The following is a 24,711-nucleotide window of genomic DNA, read 5'->3' as shown; positions in this document are numbered from 1 at the left end:
ACTATTTATCGTCCATGTTTCACTTCCATGCATGGCTACACTCCATACAAATACTTTCTTCTCCATGGATTTTAATACCTACTCCGAACTTTTCTTTTGTTTCCTTTACTGCTTGCTCAATATACAGATTGAATAGCATCGGGGAGAGGCTACAACCCTGTCTTACTCCCTTCCCAACCACTGCTTCCCTTTCATGTCCCTCGACTCTTATAACTGCCATCTGGTTTCTGTACAAATTGTAAATAGCCTTTCGCTCCCTGTATTTTACCCCTGCCACCTTTAGAATTTGGAAGAGAGTATTCCAGTCAACATTGTCAAAAGCTTTCTCTAAGTCTACAAATGCTAGAAACGTAGGTTTGCCCTTCCTTAATCTTTCTTCTAAGATAAGTCGTAAGGTCAGTATTGCCTCACGTGTTCCAATATTTCTACGGAATCCAAACTGATCTTCCCCGAGGTCGGCTTCTACTAGTTTATCCCTTCGCCTGTAAAGAATCCGTGTTAGTATTTTGCAGCTGTGGCTTATTAAACTGATTGTTCGGTAATTTTCACATCTGTCCACACCTGCTTTCTTTGGGATTGGAATTATTATATTCTTCTTGAAGTCTGAGGGTATTGCGCCTATTTCATACATCTTGCTCACCAGATGGTAGAGTTTTGCCAGGACTGGCTCTCCCTAGGCCGTCAGTAGTTCTAATGGAATGTTGTCTACTCCCGGGGCCTTGTTTCGACTTACGTCTTTCAGTGCTCTGTCAAACTCTTCACGCAGTATCGTATCTCCCATTTCATCTTCCTCTACATCCTCTTCCATTTCCATAATATTGTCCTCAAGAACATCGCCCCTGTATAGACCCTCTATATACTCCTTCCACCATTCTGCTTTCCCTTCTTTGCTTAAAACTGGGTTTCCATCTGAGCTCTTGATATTCATACAAGTGGTTCTCTTTTCTCCAAAGGTCTCTGTAATTTTCCTGTAGGCAGTATCTATCATACCCTTCGTGAGATAAGCATCTACATCCTTACATTTGTCCTCTAGCCATCCCTGCTTAGCCATTTTGCTCTTCCTGTCGATCTCATTTTTCAGACGTTTGTATTCCTTTTTGCCGGCTTCACTTACTGCATTTTTGTATTTTCTCCTTTCATTAATTACATTCAGTATATCTTCTGTTACCCAAGGATTTCTACTAGCCCTCGTCTTTTTACCTACTTGCTCCTCTGCTGCCTTCACTATTTCATTTCTCAAAGCTACCCATTCTTCTTCTACTGTATTTCTTTCCCCCATTGTTGTCAGTTGTTCCCTTATGCTCTCCCTGAAACTCTGTACAATCTGTGGTTCTTTGAGTTTATCCAGGTACCATCTCCTTAAATTCCCACCTTTTTGCAGTTTCTTCAGTTTTAATATACAGTTCATAACCAATAGATTGTGGTCAGAGTCCACATCTGCCTGTGAAATGTCTTACAATTTGAAACCTGGTTCCTAAATCTCTGTCTTACCATTATATAACCGTCTAGTATCTCCAGCGTTCTTCCATGTATACAACCTTCTTTCATGATTAGCTATGATTAAGTTATGCCCTGTGCAAAATTCTACCAAACGCCTTCCTCTTTCATTTCTTACCCCCAATCCATATTCACCTACTATGTTTCCATCTCTCCCTTTTCCGACTCTCGAATTCCAATCACCCATGACTATTAAATTTTCGTCTCCATTCACTACCTGAGTAATTTTCTTTATCTCATCATACATTCATCAATTTCTTCATCATCTGCAGAGCTAGTCGGCATATAAACTTGTACTACTGTAGTAGGCGTGGGCTTCGTGTCTATCTTGGCCACAACAATGCGTTCGCTGTGCTGTTTGTAGTAGCTTACCCGCACTCCTATTTTTTTTTCATTCTTAAACCTACTCCTCCATTACCCCTATTTGATTTTGTGTTTATAACCCTGTATTCACGTGACTAAAAGCCTTGTTTCTTCTGCCACAGAACTTCACTAATTCCCTTTTTAAATTTTCTAACCTACCTGCCCGATTAAGGGATCTGACATACCACGTTCCTATCCGTAGAACGCCAGTTTTCTTTCTCCTGATAACGACGTCCTCCTGAGTAGTCCCAGCCCGGAGATCCAAATGGGGGACTATTTTACCTCCGGAATATTTTTCCCAAGAGGACGCCATCATCATTTAATCATATAGTAAAGCTGCATGCCCTCGTGAAAAATTACGGCTGTAGTGTCCCCTTGCTTTCAGCCGTTCGCAGTACCAGCAGAGCAAGGCCGTTTTTGTTAGTGTTACAGTGTCAGATCAGTCAACCATCCAGACTGTTGCTCCCGCAACTACTGAAAAAACTGCTGCCCCTCTTCAGGAACCACACGTTTGTTTGGCCTCTCAACAGATACCCCTCCGTTGTGGTTGCACCTACGGTATGGCTATTTGTGTCGTTGAGGCACGCAAGCCTCCCCACGAACGGCGGCAAGGTCCATGGTTCATGGGGGGGATAATTCTAGTACTGGTGGTATTCCTTTTGTTCATCTACATATACAATTATACAATTACATGGATACTCTGAAAATCACATTTAAGTGCCTGGCAGAGGGTTCATCGAACCACCTTCACAATTCTCTATTATCCCAATCTCGTATATTGCGTGGAAATAACGAGCATCTGTATCTTTACGTACGAGCTCTGATTTCCCTTATTTTATCGTGGTGATCGCTTCTCCCTATGTAGGATGGTGTCAACAAATTATTTCCGGATCCGGAGGAGAAAATTGATGATTGGAATTTCGCGATAAGATTCCGTCGCTACGAAAAACGCCTTTCTTTTAATGATGTCCAGCCCAAATCATTTCACAGTCACTCTCTCCCATATTTCGCGATAATACAAAACGTGCTGCCCTTAGTTGAACTTTCGCGATATATTCCTTCAGTCCTATTCGGTAAGAATCCTACATCGCGCAGCAGTATTCTAAAAGAGGACGGACAAGTGTAGTGTAGGCAGTCTCCTTAGTAGATCTGTTACATTTTCTAAGTGTCCTGCCAGTAAAACACAGTCTTTGATTAGCCTTCCCCACAACATTTTCTATGTGTTCCTTCCAACTTAAGTTGTTCGTAATTGGAATTTACGATTTTTGTATTAGACTGATTTATCGTGTAACCAAAGTTTAACGAGTTCCTTGTAGCACTCAGCCGGCCGGTGTGGCCGAGCAGTTCTAGGCGCTGCAGTCTGGAACCGCGCGACCGCTACGGTCGCAGGTTCGAATCCTGCCTCGGGCATGGATGTGTGTGATCTCCTTATGTTAGTTAGGTTTAAGTAGTTCTAAGTTCCAGGAGACTGATGACCTCAGATGTTAAGTCCCATAGTGCTCAGAGCCATTTGAAACATTTTGTAGCACTCATATGGATGACCTCACACTTTTCGTTATTTAGGGTCAACTATCACTTTTCGCACCTTTCAGATATCTTTTCTAAATCGTTTTGCAGTTTGTTTTGATCGTCTGATGATTTTATTAGTCGATAAACGACAGCGTCATCTCCAAACAACCGAAGACGGCTGCTCAGATTGTCTCCCAAATCGTTTATATAGATAAGGAACAGCAAAGGCCTATAACACTTCCTTGGGGAACGACAGAAATGACTTCTGTTTTACTCGATGACTTTCCGTCAATTACTACGAACTGTCGACAGAAATGACTTCTGTTTTACTCGAAGACTTTCCGTCAATTACTACGAACTGTGACCTCTCTGACAGGAAATCAAAATCACAAATCCAGTCACATAACTGAGACGATATTCCATAAGCACGCAATTTCAGTACAAGCCACTTGTGTGGTACAGTGTCAAAAGGTATCCGGAAATCCAGAAATACTTGAGATATAAAAAGTTCTTGTTAATGCCCATGTACCTCCTCAGCACCCTAGATTCGGGTGTTGTAGCACTGTTATACAGGGCGGTTCAGAAATGATGGTCAATAATTCACACATAGAAAGTGTAGGCCAAAAGTAGCTAAAAAGCTCCAGTAAACATGGGTCCATAAATAAACTGTTGCCGAGGAATCGCATTATTCGAGTTGGGAACCAACTGTAAACGCTCCTGGATACCGCCATACTTACGTTGGTATCTCAAGATTTGGGGTCGACTATTTGTTTACGCATTCGGAAGTACTTCCCTTTCGCCCTCTGTACCGGCCTCACGATCTGTTACGAACGTGAAGGCACCTTGGACAGAGGTTACACCAATGAAGAGTACACTTACCTGCACCTGACGTATGGCAGAGCTAAGGACAGTGCCCTTGTGGCTACACGATTGTACGAAGAGCTTTCCCTCTCCGCAGGCAGTCCGACAGATGTACTTTTGGCCTATTACTTTAGCGCCTTATGTAAACCGAGAGTTTCGCACACCAGACCATAACACCCGATGTTGAGAAAAGGGTGTCACGCATTGTGCACGAACGTCCGAGTACTTCAACAAGGAGGATTGCTACCCTAGAGCGTATCCTGAGTAAAAGCAGCGTTTGGTGGATTTTACGTCGGTAAGTAATCTATCCAAATCTTCTCCAGCGAGTGCAAGCCCTAAACAATGCAGACTTCCCACGTAGAGAGAATTTTTGCCAATGGGTGCAACAACAGTGCACCCTAAATCCCCTGCTTGTAAGCAGTAAGCAGGCCGCTGTGGCCGAGCGGTTCTAGGCGCTTCCGTCCGGAACCGCGCGACTGCTACGGTCGCAGGTTCGAATCCTGCCTCGGGCATGGATGTGTGTGATGTCCTTAGGTTATTTAGGTTTAAGTAGTTCTAAGTTCTAGGGGACTGATGACCTCAGATGTTAAGTCCCATAGTGCTCAGAGCCATTTGAACCATTTCTAAGCAGTATTCTGTTTACGGATGAGGCTGTATTTGCCCGTGACGGTATTTTTAACACATTTGGGCCGATGTCAGTCCTAATGCAACACACGTATTACGACATTACCCACATTATTCGTTCAACGTCTGGGCAAGACCACGCGGAGACCACATAGTTTGACAACACTTCCTACCACAGAGACTAACCGGGCAGCAGCACACGCGGTTTCTGCTGACTGAACTTCCGGATGTACATGATGATGTTCCGCTGAACCAACGATTGAATATGTGGTTCAAGCATGACGGTGCTCCAGCACATTTTTATTTACGAGTGTACCAGTTTCTAACTCGGACGTATGGTCAACATTGGACAGATGGAGTAGGGCCTTGGCCAGGCCTCCACGTTCTATAGATTTGAATCCCATGGGTTTATATGTGTGGGATAATATCAAAAGCCTGGCCTACGCTACCGAGGTCAGCTCTCTTGAGAAATTACGCTTGAGGACTGAAGCAGCTTTCCAGCATTTACAGAATACCCGAGGACTGTCTGAGTGGATTCGCAACTCATTTCAGAGACCAGTTCAATGTTGCATTGAAACCTATGGACAAAATTTCGAACACCCAATTTAACGTTTAGAGATCCCATGCGTTCCTTGACGCTGATGAACCGCAACAGAAAATGTGTTTTATCTCAAAAACCGTGGATTTGTGGACACTTATTTATTGGTGCTTTTTAGCTACTTTTGGCCTGTAAGTTCCGTGTGTGAATTACTGACAATCACTTGTGAAACACCCTGTATTCAACTACCCAGCCACAGAGCCACTGGAGGCAAAGTAGCGACAGGTCCAGCCTTCTGGCAAAGCCCTGGCAAGCGCTAATAAAATTTAATCGATACTTTTTATAACGTCTTTAGATTTCGGGTGAACTGATATAAATCACGGTATGACCGGCCCAGTAGTTTACAAGTCGAGTTCATTACCAGACAGTTAAATAATATCAAATGAATTTTCCCCGGCTATTAGCAACCCCCGCAGGCTCGCCTAACGAAATGACTCCCGGCTCGTGAAGAGATTATAATTTTCAGACGCCTAGATTAATTAATATGCAGGGCTGCGAAAAATTCCCTTTACAGACTTCTAAGGTTTGTAGAAGGGAGTGATTCCTATTTTTAAGTTGGTAACCTTATGAAAACATGTTGGTAACGCGACGACTTTTCAAGTAATTGATTAGGCATGTCCCAGTGCACCACTTGTTTTACTATTTCACTCATTAATAGCCAAATAAATCTCTTGTCGCTCTCGTACTCGTTAAGGAGTTCTCTCCAACGTGATACAGTACGCCCTCTTCCAATTCGGGTGTGAGGCGTCTCGCATTGAAGTCGGACGTTGTCGAGAACGTCCTTGATAAAAGCGACGAGCACCTCTTCCATTACCTCTTCGCCATGCAGAACGATCATGTCGATATATTCTGCAAACGTGTACCCAACCATGTTGCTCAAACACTTACTAGACACGACAATGAGACTCGAACCAAATGAGAGAGGTAGGACAGACGTCAAATGACATCGGTCTATCCGACTTAACACCCACCCCCCACCCTTATTACCCTGACGCTTACCTGCCTAGCAAACATACTTTCAAACGATTGTAGCACGTTCCCGGACATAGGTTCCAATGCAAAATATGTAATCACTCCCCTCCATGCCAGCCGTTGTGGCCGAGCGGTTCTAGGCGCTTCAGTCTGGAACCACGCGACCGCTACGATTACAGGTTCGAATCCTGCCTCGGGAATGGATGTGTGTGATGTTCTTAGGTTAATTAGGTTTAAGTAGTTCTACGTTCTAGGGTCTCATGACCTCAGATGTTAAGTCCCATAGTGCTCAGAGCCAATCAACTCTCCTCTATAGGTCCTACAAGTTTGTAACGGGAACATGGCATATCACTAAAAGGCTAAAGTAGCCGTTAGTTCGAATTTCAGTTCTTCTTCGCTGGTGGCCGAGGGACACACGGTTCGCCCGCCGTTTCTGTGGTAAGATCTGCTATTCCAGGTGTCCCAGCTGTCAGAGAGCTCACCCCGCCTTCAAGGGCCGGACAAATCTGCGAAAGGAGCACCTGTTACGTTGGTCACGGCGCTTCTCTTCCTGTTGGCAGAGGTACATAATGTCGTTGGGTCTTGGGAGACAAAAGTGACAGAAGACGCTCTTGACACCCTAGTCGAAGCCAGTTCTTGGTAGATGCGAGTTCGTGATCATCGTCCGCGATTGGGCTGCCGACACTACACAGATGTGCAAACTGGTTACATCGGTGGTGGCTATTGATCTCACGACGCAGTACAGCATGTTCAGTAATCAGTTTCCGCTAGCCAATGGGTAATAATTGCGAGTAGTAATTCCGACGCCACGAGATAACATGTACTGCTAACGTTTGGTGTGGGTAACGTATCATGCTTCCGTAAAATTAATCTGAACTGCCACTTCTTGGGCTGGTCTCAATTCTCATGACTTCTAGTGTTTCAGTTATCCCTCGATGCACTCCTTCTTAATTGGAGGATTGGACCATTCAATATTATCTCATTAATGTGTACTATTTCGTTATTATTGTGTCTTGGTCTGCAGCAAGACGAGTGTCGCCAGTTTCTTAACTCGGTTGAGGAGCAGTGACCGTTTTTCACGTGTATCAGGCTACGTCTCATTTAACATGTGGGCTTCACACAGTAGGGTACAGCGAGGCTATTCCACTTACTTCAATTGTAAGCCCTATACAACACGACACAAAAGTTTTTAAGAAATCTGTCAATTATGGTACGTTAATTGTGAATAAATTCCAGTATATAAAAGGTTGAAATTCCTTTAAAGGAAGAAACTATTAAAAAAAAACATCTGAAGAAGGCAGAAATCGGAATATATAAAAATTGTGGGACTACAGGTATTCCATCCAACCAAGTGTATTTCTCTACCCAAATATACTTCGGGAAACCAAATAGCACATCGTCGGCATTTTATTCACAGGAGCTGCGTATAACACTTGTTAATGCTTGTTCCATATCCTCCTCTGTTCCTCGGACCATGAAGCACTTGACTTTCTCCTCTTGTATGCACGGACCCTCCGAAAATAAACCAAAAAAATGAGTTCTCCAGAATTTCTCAATAAAACAGTTATTAAATTAATAATTTTACTCATCAGAAATAGCCGCACGTACGCAGGGCGAAACAGCTCCATGCGCGGACATTTCCAAAGGCTCCGTAAATCAGGGCTTTTTGAAAAAAAGCCATAAATGTTTGTTGATAGACACACTGCGTAACCTGTATTCTTATACAAGCAACGATATAGAGTTGAAAATATCACGTTATTGTTCATGGTACATACGAATTTGTTAAGTTGTATTCCTTAACTACCGCAATAATCTATGACAATTCGCTTACCTCTGCAGTTTGTTCTTATGTCCTGTCGGTAATGTAACAGAAAACACCCTCACTACAGCCACGAGCGACGACACAGGGATGCTGGCACACATTTAAGGCAAAACGACGCTGACTCCGTGAGGAACTGGCGCACTGTTGCAACATTCCTTATTTCAGGAGGATTAGCCGTGCGAGCGGAATAGCCCCGCTGTGTCCCATGCGCAGCATCATGCTAGATCTGTCTGTTTGTTCTCTAGTTCTAAGGATTGCCCCCTTCTCTCTCTTTTTCAACTAATCACCGAAACCATGATAGATGCAATGGAGCCTGGTGCCGGGCGCGGTCGGGACAGCAGAAGAATCACAGGTGAGATTTAATACCGCCATTTCTTAGGAAAACAGCCAGATTAATTTTTCAGTCGTTCTTTATTCAGCTTCGTGAACCCCCTCCACAAGGCGCACCTGTATGAGTCTCGTTGACCTTACAGGTACGGATCGCCCTTGACCTCATTATGTTGAAACTAGCATCTCGGTCAGCTGACTTTGTGGCGGTTCCATTTCCAGACGACATTTGGTTAAAAGTTTAGGTTTCTTTCTTACATTGGCGAAACCTTATTTGGTTGCACCGAAAGATTGTGTGAGGAGGTAAAAGGGAACACACTGTGTCTCAAAAGGTGCGCTATAGCTTTAGTGTGTTATTGTTATAACACCGAAACTAATTAAGATCTTGACACCATGTTTGGTTTGTGTGACAGACGAACTCACAAAATTTGTTGTGTATGTTTTAGGTTGTCGTGAGTGAAGCATAAAGACAATCATTCACGAAGAGGCTCTGTGTGGAATGGTTTACGGAGACTAAATTTGACAAACAGATTTAAAGGAAGTAACCACCCTCACGGACTCGATACGCAGGTAGTACAGGAATTTTATGCAGACATATGGCGTTGACATGAAGCATGATTTGGAATGAGTGAAGCCGACACAGATCGGATAAGTTCCGCTTTTCAACGTTTATCGCAGACGTCTGTTCGGAGGGCGTCGCTGAAGCTGCAACTATCTAGAGCGACCGTGTACCGGGTCCTTCGGAAACAGTTACATATGTATCTGAAGTGACTGCAAGTGTTGCACGTAATGAAACGACGCGACAAACCAATCAGTATCCGATTCGCTGCGGATGTTCTGCACTGTTTAGAGGAAGATGAAAATTGTCTAAGGAACCTAGCATTTTCCGACGAAGCAATATTCCACGTGTGTGGTTTGGTAAGCACACACAATGTTCGCTTCCGGTGGACAACCAATCCGTATTGTGCGACGAGAGATGTACAAGACAGCCCGAAGATCAATGTGTGGTGTTGTTTGATGGTTGATTGCACTGTGGGACAATTTCTTTTTAGAAAGAAACATTAATTCTAACAATTACCTCGATATGCTGAAGCTTTAGCCGTTATAACATCTGGCTGACAACCAAGATGCAGTCGTTTTCGAACAAGATGGTGCCACTACCTTGGGCTCATAATATGTGACGTGTTCTAGACCAGGCGCTTCCAGATTGCTGGATTGGCAGAGGTGATCCAATTCCCTGGCCTCCCAGGTCGCCTGACGTTACACCGATGGGCTGCTTTCTATGGGGAGTATGTTAAAAATAGAATGTGTAAAATGCCTGTCAACCAAATCAATGATTTAAAGAACCGAATCGTTGCTGCCTTTGCCACAATCGTTGCGGATACGTGCAACAGAATGTAGATAGAGCTTGACTATAGACTGGATGTTGTGCCACCAAGGTGGCACATGTCGACATGGATTGAGCGGCATAAAGACTTTGTGGGATAGTGTGCCTTACAAGCCAAGCATGGTGAGAATATTTTAATAAGCCTGAAGCCATAACACATTAAGCCTGTAACGCACCTTTTGAGAAACCTCGTATTTCTTTCCACAGGTGAAGTTGTTTTAAAAAACACCGATTTGCAGACACATTTTTGGAGAGTAAATCAGTGAATTCTCAGACTGGAGCTAAGGACTGATATGGGTTGGGTTGGGTTGTATTGGGGAAGGAGACCAGACAGCGAGGCCATCGGTCTCTTTGGATTAGGGAAGGATGGGGAAGGAAGTCGGCCGGGCCCTTTCAAAGGAACCATCCCGGCATTTGCCTGGGGCGATTTAGGGAAATCACGGAAAACCTAAACCAGGATGGCCGGATTGAACCGTCGTCCTCCCGATTGCGAGTCCAGTGGACTGATATGGTCTCTACATCTACACGATTACTCAGCAACTCATAATGAAGTGCCTAACACAGGGTTCATCGAAGCAACTTCAAGCTACTTCTATATCTTTCTCGAACGATGCGCGGATTCTGATTTCTCTTATCATCATGATCATTTCTCCCTGTGTAGGTGGGTGCCATCAGAATAATGTCGCAATCGGAGGAGAAAGATAGTGATTGAAATTCCGCGAGAAGACCAACCCCAACGATAAACGCCTTTATTTTATTTATTGCCACCCCAATTCACATATTATGTCTGTAGCACTCTCTCCCCTATTTCGCGATAATAGAAAACGAGCTGTCCTTCTTTGAATGTTTCTAGTGTCCTCCATCAGTTCTAACTGATGCGATTTCACACCTCACAGCAGTACTTCAGAAGAGGGAGGACGATCATAGTGTACGCAGTCTCTTTAGTAGACTTGTTGCACTTCCTAAATATTCTATCAACAAATCGTAGTTTTTATTTTGCTTTCCCCACAACATTATGTATGAGACCGTTCCAATTTAATTACTCGGAATTGTAATCTCTGAGCCTCCGATTGAATATACTGCAGTTAGATTTGTGAGATTAGCGTCTAACCGAAGTTTAGCGGATTTCTTTTCGTACTCTTGCGGATGGCCTCACACTTTTCCATATTCTCAGATAATTTCCACTTCTCGCAGCATATAGACAATTTGTCTAAATTATTTTGCAACTGGTTGTTATTCTGTGAGGATTTTATTATTCGATAAATGACAGCATCCTCTATAAACACTCTAAGAACGCTGCTAATATTTTCTTCTCCTAAATTCTTTGGGGAACACCGGACATCGCTTCTGTTTTACTCGATGACATTACTTGGATTACTCCGTACAGTAATGTTTCTGCTAGGAAATCACGAATCCATAGCATAACTGTAGCGGAACTCCATGGGCATGCAGTCTGATTAGAAGTCTCATACAGAGAACGGTGTTAAAAACTTTCTGGAAATCTAGAAATATGGAATCAGTTTGGAATCACCTGACGATATCTGTCATTACTTCGAGCGATTAAAGAGCTGATTTTTCTTACAAGGGTTCGTGCTGACTGTGTGTCAATAGGCCGTTTTTTCTGAAGATAATTCATAATTCAAACACAGTGTACACTCTTTGACATAAAACTCGACCGGCGGCCGGCCGCTTCAGAGGCTAAGTCCGCGCCGATCGCGACATGGGACAAAAAAACTGGCCAACTCGCTAATTCTCTAAGTCCGGTTATCTGCACAATCTGGCAACACTGTAGACTGCGGCACTTCCTGGAGGAAAACTTGTCCCAAGATAGAGAGACTCTAGGCAGATTACGCCTGTGGTCTAGCGGTAGCGTGCGTTGTTTCTGTTCATAGTGTCAGTGGATCGAAAGCAGCTGGCATAAAATATTTTTATAGCCTCTTCTGTCTGAATGCTGAAGACGTGAATGTAATGGTAGCGCAGATTCAATCTATTTCGCTTTGTGACACACCGATATCAAAATTTTATCTAGTAACGATTTTGCGGCAGATTTCCTGCAGACTGTCCTCCTCTGGACGCTGTATGCGGCAAAGCTCCGGGATCCATTTGCTGGCTACTGGCAGCGGCCGTGGCGACAGCAGCGGCGCTGCACTCCCCCGTTCTTTATCGAAAGCGCCTGCTACCGCTCATCGCTTTTGATGATTTAAAACGCTTTATTGTTAAATGTTGCTCCACAGAAAATTTCTACAATTTCCATTCACGCTCAAAAGCAACGGAGACAGACGCCCTGATTAGTAGGCGGGTAATCGGCAAGAGCTGAGTATGGCCCGAAATTAATTTTATAGACTGGGACGAAATTAAACCACCTCACTACATTCGATGAATTTATAAATGCTTCATACCTCGTTTCTTTTCCTTTCAAACTTAATTATTTGTGCAACTTTTGGTCAATGTTTGGATGTTTTCGTCAAGCCAGAGTGAGCGTCTGTGGTGTAAAGTGTATTACAGTTCTTGTTTCATTCCTTATGGTAAGTCTATGCGATAAACTGTGTGAATACCTTGCAATGCATGCTCTGTAGCAGTGCAGGCACACTGCACATTTGGAGTTCCATGTATGGGTTCATGAAGTATTTATTGTTGATCGGAAGTGATAGTTAAGGTCATCAGATTTAAACCAGAAAAATTTGTCGTTTTGAAGGTTTCAGAGAACGGAAAGGAATTGCTAACGCCGGTGTTAGAAAACGCCTACAGTTAAATGCTATTGCAAAAATTTAGAAGATGGGAACTATATTAATGAGCATGTGCACTTCATAAACAACCTTCCGACATGTTAGACCTATATGACGAACAAAGCTCAAATTTATATCGTTGACAGTCGGTTTGAATCTTTTCAGGACCTATTTTACAGTGAAGCACCTTGGAATTTGCAAAGCAGAAATCCATGATATTAACTTAATTTACTAAGTCGAAATCGGACGAAGATTGATGTTTAAAGGCATTCTTCAGATTTCGCATAAGAAATTTTTACTAGCAGTTTGCAACTCCATTAATTAAAATGGAAAATAAAAGGTTGTAGTCAGCGGCTTCTACCGTGATTCGAACTTATAGTACAAGCACTGCAACGCACAAGGGAACCTCTGAGCTAACGACACACTGGCGGCCAGAGGCGGACTATAGTCACTGCGATGTTGCCTGAGCCTCAAAACGCAACCTTAAACACACAAACAGAGGAGGTGGAGATTACTGTTTTAACGTCCCGTCGACAACGATGTCATTAGAGACGGAGCACAAGCTCGGATTAGGGAAGGATGGGGAAGGAAATCGGCCGTGCCCTTCCTAAGGAACCATCCCGGCATTTGCCTGAAGCGATTTAGGGAAATCATTGAAAACCTAAATCAGGATGGCCGGGCGCGGGATTGCACCGTCGTCCTCCAGAAATTAAATATACTTTCTAATTGTGTCATCTTGCAGTGGATTATATCGTACGAGTCTTCGATGTGGAAAACAAATGTCAAGTGAATTTAGCGAGGTAACGCCGACCTACACCCGGAAGTAAATGCACCATCAGAGTGTTGACAAATACTTGCTACGACGCTGCCATTTCTGGGCGCTCTGACGAGGCAGCTCTTCAGCGAAATGCTTGCCGTGATTCTCCGATACGGTTCTTCAGAGTGGAGACGCGCGCGCACGTTTGGTTTTTATGCGGCGTTCTCCCCTGATGGTTTCTGACGTCGCCTTGTGGGCTATGTATACATATGAGACATTCAATTATCATTAATCCAGAATGATACAAGTTTCAGCTTCCGGCGTGGAAGAAGGCTGTTGACGCCGACATTATATCATTTCAACGTACGGAAAGCAAAACGGATCATTCAATGTTTCTCATTCAACATAAAGCATGTGAGATAAATTTCCGTAACGTTCATAATCATCTAAAAATACAAACGAAGTAAAAATGCACCGGAAGCTTATTCGAATTGAATATAATGTAAGATACCAAACGCTTTGCACCTCGATGTCGAATTTGTCCACTTGCAATCGTTTGCAGCATGCACATAGAATGTCATGATTACCACGAGAATGAAGAAATATGTTCGTAAGGATGGAAGCATGAAGAGACGCAGTCAACAAATATTCTATTCCTCATGGCATTCATTTCATTTGACACGTAAGAAGAGGTAAGGCGGGAATTTACTTTCGTTAACACGAAAGATATGCCGCCCATATTGATAACGAGGAAGTCTGCGTCTTCATACGTTTCCTCCTTGATATCTGTATGCTCTATTATATACTAAGTAGCCCGATCATTGTTTCAGTAATGTTACCCTCTTGTTTGACCCCGTAACGATGAACAGATTCCAAATGCATTTCTCTGCGTGAAAGTAGCTGTTCGAACCCTTCCTGGGTTGTTTTTTGTGTTTTATTGCTTGGAATTCCTGAAGCAGACCACTGTGCCTTCCCCCCTCGTGGGTTAGGTCTCAAAACTAAACCGCTTTGTATCCAATGGCATAATTTATTCATACAGCATCAGCATAAGACTCTTGCGAGTGAGAGAATGACAATAACAATCGTAACAAGAACAAGCAAATAATGAATGATGTTTATTTCAACGCAGAACGAGAATGGCTTTAAATATAAAAATCTATATCTATATCCATATCTATTGATCTTTGAGTTGGCACAATGCAAATATATTCTTAGCATTTAGTTACTGAATTTAGTTCTGGATGTTTGCAGAGAAAAGGAAAAGTCGGTACTTCTCGCTAGTGTAATATAATGTGAACCAGCAACTACCCTTTCCTTAGAACACGACTCCAGCAGGTCCTCAAGTAGGCACTGCTGCATTCTGTTCCTTGACATTGCTCTGATGACGGTTAATGCAGATAGTTCCGATTATGAAATACAAAACGTATTGCAGGTTAGTTCCTAGGATAGTAACATTAAATTTGCGTTGTAGACGGCACATGGACGTGACGACTATCCATATTACTCATCAATATAAAAAGACAATATTTTGGGAATTTAGCAGGATTACTCAAAATGAATTCTGAAATTGGGTGACTGACCGCACAGGTGCTAAACGTCGTCAAGAGTATACGATGTCCTAATCGCATTAGGAATATGAAGATCGTCTTCGACAGCTCGCAACTTTCACATTGCTATCTCCACCCTACTCCAGACAGCTCTCGGTGGAGTTGCACTACGTTGCCGATGTTATGGAAGGCCTTCAAACCGACAACAGACCACATATTGAAAAATACAAGCGAATTCTCTTGCAGCGTAAGCTTATTGAAACTAATCTAAAAATTATTGGAGAGGAACATTGTCCTATTCAAAAAAAGTAAAATGTTACACACTGTTGACGTCAAACGGACATTATCTATGTCCTGTCTTGTGTCCTACTCATCTATAATATCAAGTGTACTATGAAAATGATTATATATAATGGATTATAAGGTAATGCATTGATACCAGATGGTGGGGGCCGGCCGATGTGGCCGTGCGGTTCTAGGCGCTTCAGTCTGGAACCGCGTGACCGCTACGGTCGCAGGTTCGAATCCTGCCTCGGGCATGGATGTGTGTGATGTCCTTAGGTTAGTTAGGTTTAAGTAGTTCTAAGTTCTAGGGGACTGATGAGCTTAGAAGTTAAGTCCCATAGTGCTCAGAGCCATTTCACGAGCAGCTAGTTGAGAATATGTATCAACATTAAATGACACGACGAACCGTCTTGTTCTGCATATGGATTCAAACCCAGCTCATGCAGACTAAGCAAAGATTTCGTGACTGACGGAAACTAACAGTCATTCCTGATTAGGCATACAGAGAGTGATATACCTCGATTTTAGACAGTATCAGTTAGCAAATATCAACTTTAAATTGCATAACGCAAACATTTTTAACAGACGCGAATTCCTACCCAGCATCTATTGTCCCTGTTAACGAACTACGAGAGATGTTAAATATTGCTTCTTCACAAGTAACTTACTTGAAATGCCGTGAGGTAAAGCTGTATTTTGGACACTGATTCGAACCCGGAACCTAATCGGATTGCTATCGAAGCACAGTCAAATGTGACATATCGGAATTTCGCGGCAGTAACTAGATGTTTTAACTGAAATGACGAGACGAAACATTAATTTTTTCCTTCCCAGGACTCCAACCCGGCACCTATCGCTGTTAAATTCTAGAGAAAACTAACGTTAAATATGGGTTTGTAGCACCAGCAGTGACATGTGAGCATGTTTGAACTGAAATAATATGACGAAGAGTTCAGCGCTCACTGGGAATAGAGCCCCACACATATCGTTGTTGACTACACACAAAGAGACGTCAGCTACCGAATTTTTCTCCACCAGCTGCTCAGAATAGCATCTTGAACTTACAGTCATCTCGCAAATAGTTCTGTGTCTCACTGGGAGTTAAAAACGTCGGATATCGTTAGTGTTGACAGCGAATGAAAATACATTAAAAATCAAAATTATTATCCACCAGCAGATAGGTGTTCTCATGCTAGAGCTTGATAATACATAAGTAAATCTTTAGTGCCGGGCCAGGATTCGATCCCATTCACGCATAATATGTGAAGGTGTTGAGGAATCTGCAGTTTTGAACAAACAACAAATTGTAGCCGAGCTGTATTGCCACGAATGGATCAAATTCCGCGTTAAGGGCGGTCTGAGTTGCATTCCCAGTTCAGAACCAATTTTATCGACATACAGAAGCTCAAATAAAAGATGGAATAAGTGTCCTGTGACCATACATAGCGTTTGTGTCGTCACTTGAAATAAATAACTAGTATAAGAAAGGTTACTGGTGATAGAGTTTCTACATGTCGCCACTCCAGACTTTATTGTGGTTCAACCTACCGTCTACTTGGTAAAGAAGGAATATCATCTTTAATGTGAATTTTCAGACCACGCAGCCATTATATCTCCTTCACTTGGTGTAGCCAGGAGAGAATGGAATCTGTCTCTCCCTATCTAAAATCATTGACAGAAGTGGGAATCGAACCCAGACCATAGGTATAACAACCTACCATCCGTCCAACAGACCACGAAATGCTCTTCTCTGCGAGTCATTTTTCTATCGTAACGCAGTTGCGCCACACTGGATGAGAATTCTGACACACAGGCTCCCTGTAGTAATTTGCAGCATGTTCAGTAAATTCATTTACTTGGTTGACCGAATCACCATGAACTAGCTGCCTCGGCTACCCAGTGCATACATTCGACTATTTTGTAATCACAGAAATAAAATCACGTTACTGCCACCTACACACAACTGCCAACATTGTAGGATGCAGAAGTTTAAATAGGAAGTGTTCCTTTCCACTTGAGCTATTCTATTGCGCTATCTGTTACTAGAAAACGTCGTTCAGTCCAAAAGAAAAGCTGTAACTGTTTGTCTCTCAGAAGTCAAGACCTGGCCATATGCATAATCTCACAGTGCTGTGGAATCCAAAAGTTGTGGAGGAATAGTTGCCGAGTTCTGGAGCTGTTGTAGCTACGTGTCAGCTTGTAGCATAGATAAGATGTCGCGAGTTCGAATACATTCAGTTCTACATTTTTTAAAACGCAATTCTGCTCTCTGCTGAAGTTATCAATCTAATGGAACTTTGAACATAATTCCCTTCACTTCTCAACCCAAAGTAGTCGCATGTGGAAAAAGGACTAACTACTGTGACATTTTGTTCTATTCAGGTTTAATAGACAGCAGGCAGCAGATGCATCTCGAAGATGTTCAGGGAGAGCGCATCGTGCCATAATATGCCAGAAAAGTATTTTCTACATTAGCCGTCGTGTGGTAGTGATATTTTATTCGTCTTCAAACTTTGATTGACAGCTTTAACTCAGAACAAATTTTCTACATGCATGTAATCAATAAACTGCATGTGCATTGTCAGACTGTCATAGGTAACATCAGAGAATTCGCATATATCGTTGATGATTAATTTCTCTCTCATGTTTACTATTGTTTTAACAACACTAAAGGAAACCTTACGAAAATTGTGCACTGTATTATAAGAAATGAAATAAAACTAACCATGCTAACCTTACGACGAAAGTATCTGTACACAAGCATGCCTCTATCGACACGAATTAGTAAAATACTACTCACTTAGATTTTGATAGGGTCTGTGTTTAATTGGTATGCTGTGTCATACTCAAGAGGTATGCAAATGTGGCATTTCATAAATATAGTTACGTATTCCTAGAAACCCAAAATTCGCTTGTCAGCAGCGGAAAGAGGCGTTACCTGTTGTGCAGCATTGTAAGTTTTTCCACATTGCACTATGAGCTGAAAGCATTTTCTTGCGATTTCCTTATTGATGTTTGATCTGACTGCCTGTAGCTCTTTCACAGAAGGGATAAAAAGGTTTCAGTCAGTGAGACTGGAACTGCGAACCGTAACAGACGCTGTTTCACAGGTCAGCACGTTACCACAGAGCTGGCGAGAAGGTATAGGTCTCAGCTTCCTATTACGACGGCAATAGTAACTAGAACTCGTAAACCGCTATTTAAAGGTCGAGATTAGTTGCGATTTCCACCTGCAACGACTTTCCTGGGCTGAAAACCGTAAATTTTCTATCTTTTGTTACCCTTCAAGCTATAATAACTCAGATTATTCAATGGAAATGACAGGTAAAATCAAGTGAACTTTGAGGCTTAATTCCGTGCACACCAGGAAGTAACTCGTCGATCACAGAGTTGCCAAACATACGTTGCCTTGTTGCCAAATCTCAGTTACAGTACCAGCAGGAAGAAGACTAACCGATGTGATCCTACAGCGGTCTGGGAAGTGACCATAGCTGGTGTCTCCAAGTCGCGGCTGCTACGGCCTGGAATACGTAATGCGTCTGATTCGCTTTCTGTAACTAGGTTTAGGGACTGGAGCCTAGTTGCTAATAATACTCAGAACTGACTGCAAACTGAGCATCATAAATCAGTAACTCTCATTGTTGTTTTTATATTTCTTTCGTAAGTGCACTCAAAACTAAGAAAGTCATTCACAGGCGTTTTCGTGCCTCGCCGATAGTCGAGCACAACATACAAATAAAAATAGAAAAGAATGTGTGTGTGTGTGTGTGTGTGTGTGTGTGTGTGTGTGTGTGTGTGTGGTGTGTGTGTGTGTGAGAGAGAGAGAGAGAGAGAGAGAGAGAGAGAGAGAGAGAGAGAGAGAAATAAAAAGCAATGAGAGAGAGTGTAAAAAATTGTTGTAAAGAAATTGAATCATGGTATTTAAAGAAATCTTTCATTAAAATGACACGTTCCACATCATTACGAAATGTCGTATTCATGATCTATGGAACAAGAGTTAATCTAATGTAATCTAATCTAATCTAATCACATCATATTGATGATTAGCCATGAAGAGTCATGAATTACCGAAAGTTTTGCCAATACCAGTAACCAAATCTAAACTTGAAAATAAAAGACGACAATTTTTGTAATAAACCGTGACTCCTATCAAGACCCTTTCATCCCTGTTATCTAACCACGAAAGATGTCTGATATACCTCCATTCTGAAGTAACAAAGTGTGCATGCATTTAAAGATGAAGTGCATGATGTGAAGTTCTGTGACGGAGATACGAACCCAACACGTAATGCGATTGTTAACTAAGAAAAATCAAATGTTACGTATCGGTTTTTCTTACGAGCCGCTAGGTATCTGAATCTAAAATAAGGATACAAACTTTTGTGCCTAAGCGACAATCGAACTGCACACCTACCGTGCATCCACGAATATAGCTTAAGTATCAGTTGCTTACTCATGAACAGTAAGACGTGTGCGTGTTTGACCAGAAATAACGACACCTGTTGCGATTGTTGGCAACACATGAACAGACATTGAAATTGCGCGTTAATTTTCACTAGCAGGTGGGTGTGCACTTGATAAAGCTAGAAATGAAATTATGAATATTTTTGTACTTCACAGTGGATTTTCTCGAACTAAGAAATTTGCTGAATTTGTGAAAAATCAAAATGGCTTCACATCCAGCCTATGATGCCTAGAAGAGTCTTTATATCCTGCTGACATGAGAATAGCATAATCTCTGCGCCAGAAGCTTGCTTCTACTTGACCATTTAATAGACTCGCATTTTTTCCACCGTGACTAATTTTGTAAGCTAAGCACATCATCCGTTACAGCACACTCCTGGGGCTGGGTAATGTGGCCACAATGGTCTGGTGGAACGAGCTATCACAGGTGCAATGCGTGGGTTCAGGCATTTACTTTTAAGAGGCACAAACAGATTTATTTTACCTCTGGTAACCTCAAGAGAAAGACGTTATAATCCAGAATCCGCATTAAATATCACGTTCCTTCATTACCAACTGGGCAGAGCCGGTTTACGTTGGGAAATGACACAGCGGAAGTCATGGTAAAAAGAAATACAGTCGCCAGTAAGCTTACTTACATTAGAAAATTTTATTTTATTTGATGAACCGATAGCCATTTAAAGGGACAGGGCTCTTATTTTACTTGTACTTGATTGAACTAGATACGTTTAAAAACTTGGTGCTGGACTGTGATTCTAATTCGTATCTCCTCTTTCGAGGATCTGAATCTCTCGGAACAGTATAGTTCAGTCATTTCGTTCCTTTTCCCAAGACTGCAATCTTCTCTAGGTCTCCTCCAAAGGTAAGTATGTGGGTCTGAAACCTGAAACAGTACAAAAATATTCATAATTTCATTTCTAGCTTTATCAAGTGCACACCCACCTGCTAGTGAAAATTAACGCGCAATTTCAATGTCTGTTCATGTGTTGCCAACAATCGCAACAGGTGTCGTTATTTCTGGTCAAACACGCACACGTCTTACTGTTCATGAGTAAGCAACTGATACTTAAGCTATATTCGTGGATGCACGGTAGGTGTGCAGTTCGATTGTCGCTTAGGCACAAAAGTTTGTATCCTTATTTTAGATTCAAATACCTAGCGGCTCGTAAGAAAAACCGATACGTAACATTTGATTTTTCTTAGTTAACAATCGCATTACGTGTTGGGTTCGTATCTCCGTCACAGAACTTCACATCATGCACTTCATCTTTAAATGCATGCACACTTTGTTACTTCAGAATGGAGGTATATCAGACATCTTTCGTGGTTAGATAACAGGGATGAAAGGGTCTTGATAGGAGTCACGGTTTATTACAAAAATTGTCGTCTTTTATTTTCAAGTTTAGATTTGGTTACTGGTATTGGCAAAACTTTCGGTAATTCATGACTCTTCATGGCTAATCATCAATATGATGTGATTAGATTAGATTAGATTACATTAGATTAACTCTTGTTCCATAGATCATGAATACGACATTTCGTAATGATGTGGAACGTGTCATTTTAATGAAAGATTTCTTTAAATACCATGATTCAATTTCTTTACAACAATTTTTTACACTCTCTCTCATTGCTTTTTATTTCTCTCTCTCTCTCTCTCTCTCTCTCTCTCTCTCTCTCTCTCTCTCTCTCTCACACACACACACACCACACACACACACACACACACACACACACACACACACACACACACACACATTCTTTTCTATTTTTATTTGTATGTTGTGCTCGACTATCGGCGAGGCACGAAAACGCCTGTGAATGACTTTCTTAGTTTTGAGTGCACTTACGAAAGAAATATAAAAACAACAATGAGAGTTACTGATTTATGATGCTCAGTTTGCAGTCAGTTCTGAGTATTATTAGCAACTAGGCTCCAGTCCCTAAACCTAGTTACAGAAAGCGAATCAGACGCATTACGTATTCCAGGCCGTAGCAGCCGCGACTTGGAGACACCAGCTATGGTCACTTCCCAGACCGCTGTAGGATCACATCGGTTAGTCTTCTTCCTGCTGGTACTGTAACTGAGATTTGGCAACAAGGCAACGTATGTTTGGCAACTCTGTGATCGACGAGTTACTTCCTGGTGTGCACGGAATTAAGCCTCAAAGTTCACTTGATTTTACCTGTCATTTCCATTGAATAATCTGAGTTATTATAGCTTGAAGGGTAACAAAAGATAGAAAATTTACGGTTTTCAGCCCAGGAAAGTCGTTGCAGGTGGAAATCGCAACTAATCTCGACCTTTAAATAGCGGTTTACGAGTTCTAGTTACTATTGCCGTCGTAATAGGAAGCTGAGACCTATACCTTCTCGCCAGCTCTGTGGTAACGTGCTGACCTGTGAAACAGCGTCTGTTACGGTTCGCAGTTCCAGTCTCACTGACTGAAACCTTTTTATCCCTTCTGTGAAAGAGCTACAGGCAGTCAGATCAAACATCAATAAGGAAATCGCAAGAAAATGCTTTCAGCTCATAGTGCAATGTGGAAAAACTTACAATGCTGCACAACAGGTAACGCCTCTTTCCGCTGCTGACAAGCGAATTTTGGGTTTCTAGGAATACGTAACTATATTTATGAAATGCCACATTTGCATACCTCTTGAGTATGACACAGCATACCAATTAAACACAGACCCTATCAAAATCTAAGTGAGTAGTATTTTACTAATTCGTGTCGATAGAGGCATGCTTGTGTACAGATACTTTCGTCGTAAGGTTAGCATGGTTAGTTTTATTTCATTTCTTATAATACAGTGCACAATTTTCGTAAGGTTTCCTTTAGTGTTGTTAAAACAATAGTAAACATGAGAGAGAAATTAATCATCAACGATATATGCGAATTCTCTGATGTTACCTATGACAGTCTGACAATGCACATGCAGTTTATTGATTACATGCATGTAGAAAATTTGTTCTGAGTTAAAGCTGTCAATCAAAGTTTGAAGACGAATAAAATATCACTACCACACGACGGCTAATGTAGAAAATACTTTTCTGGCATATTATGGCACGATGCGCTCTCCCTGAACATCTTCGAGATGCATCTGCTGCCTGCTGTCTATTAAACCTGAATAGAACAAAATGTCACAGTAGTTAGTCCTTTTTCCACATGCGACTACTTTGGGTTGAGAAGTGAAGGGAATTATGTTCAAAGTTCCATTAGATTGATAACTTCAGCAGAGAGCAGAATTGCGTTTTAAAAAATGTAGAACTGAATGTATTCGAACTCGCGACATCTTATCTATGCTACAAGCTGACACGTAGCTACAACAGCTCCAGAACTCGGCAACTATTCCTCCACAACTTTTGGATTCCACAGCACTGTGAGATTATGCATATGGCCAGGTCTTGACTTCTGAGAGACAAACAGTTACAGCTTTTCTTTTGGACTGAACGACGTTTTCTAGTAACAGATAGCGCAATAGAATAGCTCAAGTGGAAAGGAACACTTCCTATTTAAACTTCTGCATCCTACAATGTTGGCAGTTGTGTGTAGGTGGCAGTAACGTGATTTTATTTCTGTGATTACAAAATAGTCGAATGTATGCACTGGGTAGCCGAGGCAGCTAGTTCATGGTGATTCGGTCAACCAAGTAAATGAATTTACTGAACATGCTGCAAATTACTACAGGGAGCCTGTGTGTCAGAATTCTCATCCAGTGTGGCGCAACTGCGTTACGATAGAAAAATGACTCGCAGAGAAGAGCATTTCGTGGTCTGTTGGACGAATGGTAGGTTGTTATACCTATGGTCTGGGTTCGATTCCCACTTCTGTCAATGATTTTAGATAGGGAGAGACAGATTCCATTCTCTCCTGGCTACACCAAGTGAAGGAGATATAATGGCTGCGTGGTCTGAAAATTCACATTAAAGATGATATTCCTTCTTTACCAAGTAGACGGTAGGTTGAACCACAATAAAGTCTGGAGTGGCGACATGTAGAAACTCTATCACCAGTAACCTTTCTTATACTAGTTATTTATTTCAAGTGACGACACAAACGCTATGTATGGTCACAGGACACTTATTCCATCTTTTATTTGAGCTTCTGTATGTCGATAAAATTGGTTCTGAACTGGGAATGCAACTCAGACCGCCCTTAACGCGGAATTTGATCCCTTCGTGGCAATACAGCTCGGCTACAATTTGTTGTTTGTTCAAAACTGCAGATTCCTCAACACCTTCACATATTATGCGTGAATGGGATCGAATCCTGGCCCGGCACTAAAGATTTACTTATGTATTATCAAGCTCTAGCATGAGAACACCTATCTGCTGGTGGATAATAATTTTGATTTTTAATGTATTTTCATTCGCTGTCAACACTAACGATATCCGACGTTTTTAACTCCCAGTGAGACACAGAACTATTTGCGAGATGACTGTAAGTTCAAGATGCTATTCTGAGCAGCTGGTGGAGAAAAATTCGGTAGCTGACGTCTCTTTGTGTGTAGTCAACAACGATATGTGTGGGGCTCTATTCCCAGTGAGCGCTGAACTCTTCGTCATATTATTTCAGTTCAAACATGCTCACATGTCACTGCTGGTGCTACAAACCCATATTTAACGTTAGTTTTCTTTAGAATTTAACAGCGATAGGTGCCGGGTTGGAGTCCTGGGAAGGAAAAAATTAATGTTTCGTCTCGTCATTTCAGTTAAAACATCTAGTTACTGCCGCGAAATTCCGATATGTCACATTTGACTGTGCTTCGATAGCAATCCGATTAGGTTCCGGGTTCGAATCAGTGTCCAAAATACAGCTTTACCTCACGGCATTTCAAGTAAGTTACTTGTGAAGAAGCAATATTTAACATCTCTCGTAGTTCGTTAACAGGGACAATAGATGCTGGGTAGGAATTCGCGTCTGTTAAAAATGTTTGCGTTATGCAATTTAAAGTTGATATTTGCTAA

Source organism: Schistocerca cancellata, chromosome 2 (assembly GCF_023864275.1).
Source record: "Schistocerca cancellata isolate TAMUIC-IGC-003103 chromosome 2, iqSchCanc2.1, whole genome shotgun sequence".
In the NCBI taxonomy this organism is placed as follows: domain Eukaryota; kingdom Metazoa; phylum Arthropoda; class Insecta; order Orthoptera; family Acrididae; genus Schistocerca; species Schistocerca cancellata.
The sequence above is the reverse complement of the archived record's forward strand: the minus strand, read 5'-3'. Positions refer to the sequence as shown.